Below are 5,438 nucleotides of genomic sequence, written 5' to 3'. Positions count from 1 at the left end.
TTGCATTGCAAGCGCGATGCAGCTAATATAGGTTTATTGCGTGCACGATGTTGCACATGATTATTCCAGTAGCTGCAGGCTTTTGCTCCCTTTTCACCTGATTTTTCACTAAGTCCAATTTCTTCATACTTAGTTATTTTTTCCTCATTCCTTGGTCTTTCTTCTTCATTTTAGCTCATCTTTCGCTTGTTTTGATCCGATTCTTCGACTAATTTCATGCAATGACGGGATGTCATCACTTAGACCGATCATGTTAGACATATTGGAAATACTACAACCAATGGGGTTGACTCTCCTCATGTCACATTGAAGAACTAGGTGGTAAATAGTAAAGGGGGTTTGTGTACGGGTTTGGAGTCAGTGAACAAAATGATTTAGAATCAATACAATGAGATCCAAACATTATTTGGTTGAAGCATCACATTACTAGAACACATATTCAAATATTAAAATCTTTATTCGCAGTTGTTCATAAATACATATCAAGCGAGATTGAATTATATTTATCGTGAAGCTAAGCGAGTAGAGAAAAGAGGTTCAGATAACTCAAAGTATGGTTGTACACTTAGACAAACACATGGTCTTCTGTGAGCTTGTTTGATTTCCAAAAATATGAAACTTGATAGGAACATACTTATGGATGAGGTTTACTCACACTGTAAAAGGCCCCGTTATGATGATGATGGAATGGTGAAAGAGAGCAATTCGAATATACCTATCATGAACGAATGGGAGGTCATTCAAGAGAGATTTTTAAAAGTTGATGGTAATATGAAAGGAGAATCATAAACTTAATCTTATCAAAGAGTTGAAGGTGCTAAGGAATCACACAAAATGCTATACGGGAAAAAAGAATATTTCGATGAAATTCATGCATCTCTTATTTCTTGTGTTAGAGGTCTAACACCGGTGGAAAAATGGATGTGTTTTCCTTAAATGAGTCATTTTATAATGCATATAACATGATGTGTATTGATCTAGCAAGATATGATTTCTCGAAAATATTTTTCCTACTTCGAAGTGGTTCACCTTAAAATCCAATCGGATGCATTATTTATATTGGGTGACTTTCAAAATCACAATATTTTGTTCAAGTTTATTTGAAACTAAGATGTCATAAAACATGAACACCCCATGAGTGGACATCTCATTCAATAAAAGAAGTTGAAAGTTGGTCGAATAATTTTTTGGATATGATGGAAGAGTTTTCCAAGTCAAGTGAAATAGAAAGAGAATCAAACAAGAAAAATTCAAAGGCTGAACCACCTATAGATATAGATATTTGGATGGTGACACATATTTTGAGGCATTTTAGTTTTATCTTATCATGCATTTTAGGTTATGACACATTTTTTGCATGTGATGTTGGATTGTTATGTTCAACGGTGTAAACTGGATATATTTTGACGTGTTTTAATATATATAAAATATTACATGTATAAAAATTGGGAAGTTTGTGTGTAAAATTGACTGCCTACAAGATTAGCTTCTATAACAGATGACTCTTAAAATTTGGACACACCCATATTTATCGTTGTGTTATTCTTTCATACGTCAAAGGCCCACTCCGGTATTCAGTATTCGGACAAATCCTTAATTGTACATAATTGACTCCGAATTTTAAAATCCAGAATGACACTTGAGATAGGATAACTTTTGTATGGTCCTTATTTCTCTAAAACTTATATAAACATGTCTCTTATGTAGACGTAACTATCAAAAACACCACAAAATATTTTAATATTGGTATCTCATATTTGTTTACTTCAACGACGTGAGTCCTCATCTTTAATTTAAGGTAACAAATGACACCTATCTTGAAGTTCTGAAATCTAAACAGGATAATCTCTTGAGTTACCGAGACAATCGAACAGAGGTTAAGATCGAGTTCCATTCACTCTCGATTGATAAGGAAGAAAAATCGAAGTTTAACAACTTTAAGTTGAAGACAGATGAAGATTTAAGAGTTATGTAGAGTATATTTCACCGTTATGAAAGAAAATGTTCGATTGAAGTGGATGCAACAGTGACAAAATCGATCGACAGTATTTTAAAGATGTTCCGTAATAAAAATAGAGTTTTACACTTTAAAATTTTGGATTAAAGATATCTTAAAAAATTAAATATGATTATAAATATATAATTTGACAATTATTATAAATATCTTTAGTTGAGTGGGTGAAGGTAAAAGCCTCATTTTTTTTTGTCATTTTAAACCCCTAAACATGTTGGATTGGTTTGTATTTTATATATCCAAGATGGTAGAAGATGATGTGATCAATCGACACGAAGTCTTTTTTAGTATGAATTAGACCGATTAATTTGAGTAAGTTACATTAGTTAGGGACAAGGTTTCAGTGACTTTGTTTTAAGGTTACTTTGGTAACTTTAGTAAAAAAATTATCCTCTTAAATCAATATAATATACATTAATAATTTATTCATTCATTTTATTAACTAAAGTTACAAAGGCATGACTACTGTAAAGTTACTGAAGCCATTCCCCATTAGTAAGATATTATACATAATGCAACCAATAACTCTGATTCATATTTTAAAAGAAAGTTTTGAACAATTGACTAATGTAAAAATTAACTCAATCTTAAAAATTCATAATAATATTTCATTAATTTTTTTCAAGTGTCATTTTAATTTATTTTTTTTAATTATCATTTCAAAGTTCAATATAATATTGTCAAAATTACTCATAATTATTTATTATATAGAGGAAAAAAATTAAATAAATTACTAAAAAAACTAAGAATATCATAGATAAAAAAGTTATAATTATTTTAAAAAGAACAAAAATTATTAATTTTCTTAATATACATAAAAAAAGACGAAAAAAATTACATTTAAAAAAGAAACGGAGAAACAATAAATAAAAAATTAAAATATCTTCATCCAATCCAAACACTTTGATCTAATAAGTCCCAATGGAATCACCCGACAAAATAGCCCAACTAGCTAGGGAAAACGCAATTAAGAAACTATCGGTAGTCATTACAACACTTGAATAATCCAACATAAATTATGAAAAAACAAACAGTTTGCTGCAGGGGAGCTTAATGTGGACGAGGATGAGACAAAACCAAGCTTTGCATATGTTCATCGGAATACCAAATTTTGTTGTTAGAAAATTTAATATGTTCTACTCTACCATCTCTTTGATTATGCATAGTAACATCGTCACAAGTTGTGGTCATAATAAAGGCACAGTCAATCCCTAAAAATAGCTGGTTCATCTTGGGTTTTTTCTCACCAAAACAGTTAGGTAGCAACACATACTTACATGTTTTCTTCCATAGATCAAGCGAAAAAAAATCCCTAATTGTTCAATGGAAACATCTTCCCATTCATAGTCATGCAAATTTAAGTTGTTAAGTGCTAACCAGTTAACATTGCCATTAACGAATGGTCCGAGTTGATGTTCTAGTAGAGTTGGAAAATCAGGGCAAGTGAGTCTTCCTCCAGCAACTATGGCCCATGCAATGAACTCTCCCCTCCAATTTCTCCGGTGTATGCATTAGAAAATTAATTTAAATTTAATGGACTGAAGGCTAAAATTGTGAATGAAGTGATTTTCCTTATAAATATTTAAAACACTCTCAAATGTCTTAGAGTTGGAACACAATAATACTCAGAATAATTTAGCTTATACTCGAGTTTGCACAAGACCGATGAAAACTCGAATGTAGAAAAGGGCATCTGAAATTTTAGTGAAGAAGATGTATGTTTTTTTTTCCTGAATTCAAAATGGAGTATTTATAAGCCATATTGATTTTGTTTCATAAGGTTGCGACCCTTGGTGAAACAACTTCTTTTTACGAAGAGTTACAAGCTTTTGCCAAAAGATACATTGTTTCGCCTATTGCAACATTCTTCAAGAGTTGCATACTTTCATTCTGCAATACTTCACGAATTGTTGTCTATTTCCGAATTCAAACCTATTACAACACTTCACAAGTTTTGCCTATTTCTGAATTCAAACCGACAACAACACTTCATAAGTATTTCCTCTTTCTGAATTCAAAAATAATCTTCACTTGCATATTTTCTTGTCGTTTTGAAACACACTCAAGATTATTAATTTTTAATAATTTACAATAGTATGATCCCAAATCACAGCCACCACCTTGCATGGATTTAATATCAAAATTAATCCAAAGAAATTAAATATATGGGGTACACTAAAGAACGATAACTTTTTTAGAACACCAACTTGCAACAATTTTTTTTTACTTTTATGTTCAACGCTTTGTCCCACTTTTTGGATCTTAATAGTAAAGTAGGGTTTCAGAACCGAATACAAATTTATCTGTTTTCATCTTCTTGTGGCTTACCACTAATCAAACAGACCTAGTCGTTGACCGAGCCTAATTAATGAGAGTTTTCGTTTTTAAAACGGAAACACTCGTCTACGTTGACAGTTAAGGAAGGGTGTTCGAGTAAATGACGCACTGAGTGTGGAGTTAGGACCTAAGCTTGTGAGTTGTTTACAACATCGAGTAAGGTGAATAGGGTGTATGTATGTTTGGGTGATCTTGGAAGGTGAAATTTAACAAATGTTGGATCAAAGATAAGTGATTTCTAGCGTTTGCAAACGCATGTGAACCTCACAAGAATCTTCAACGGAATCCATGAAAGGATTTCTACAATGAGACCATGAGAGAGATTAGTAAGAGACATGATCAGTGACATGCACACCACACAACACACTTGAAATTTCTTAGGCTTACAGTTTTTACTCCATTTTACTCATCTTCACTGTTTCAACTAAAACCCTAATTTTTTTCTCATTCCTTTCTTTTTTTACTACCTTCCCTCGTCATAAACTCCTCTCCATTATTATTTTTTAATTATTTTAATTAAAATCATATTTATTTAAGTGTTAAAATAATTTACATTTTCTTCATGTGCAAGTGATAGAGAAAGATGTGAATAATCATATTGTTTATTGGTTGTAGGGTGTTTTTAATTTGCTAAAAAAATAGAGAACTGGATAAGATAATTATTTTTGAGTTAATACCATTTTATCCATTGTCATATATATGAATTCTGTTTTATTCTTGTAATTTTTTTTATAAAATTAATCTTACCATACGAAGATTATGTTGTTTTAGACCCTGTAAAATTATTTTTTTTGTAGAACTAACATTGCCATATGAAGATTCTGTTATTTTAGACCATATGGTTGTCTTCGCAGGTGTTTTTAGCGAACAATCGCGAGTTTGAAAGTCGTTGAGATTAACTCAAAAAATCTCGAGATCGATTTTGTGTGAAAAATGTTATTGTGACGTACGTGTAAGATGTAACTAGAAATGTCTGGTCGCAGACAGTTCGTAAATAGACTTTACAAACATAAATTTCAAATTGACGTAAAAGGAACTTGAAATAAACAACATTAAATGAAATACAATAAATGACAAGAAAATAAAG

General features: G+C 31.1%; 1 pseudogene; it reads right to left on the bottom strand.

The window, feature by feature from the left end:
* Positions 1-3,064: 3,064 nt before the first annotated feature.
* Positions 3,065-4,688, bottom strand: LOC127131311 (uncharacterized; annotated as a pseudogene).
* Positions 4,689-5,438: the final 750 nt, after the last annotated feature.

Source organism: Lathyrus oleraceus, chromosome 3 (genome assembly GCF_024323335.1).
Source record: "Lathyrus oleraceus cultivar Zhongwan6 chromosome 3, CAAS_Psat_ZW6_1.0, whole genome shotgun sequence".
Lineage (NCBI taxonomy): Eukaryota > Viridiplantae > Streptophyta > Magnoliopsida > Fabales > Fabaceae > Lathyrus > Lathyrus oleraceus.
The sequence above is the reverse complement of the archived record's forward strand: the minus strand, read 5'-3'. Positions and strand labels throughout refer to the sequence as shown.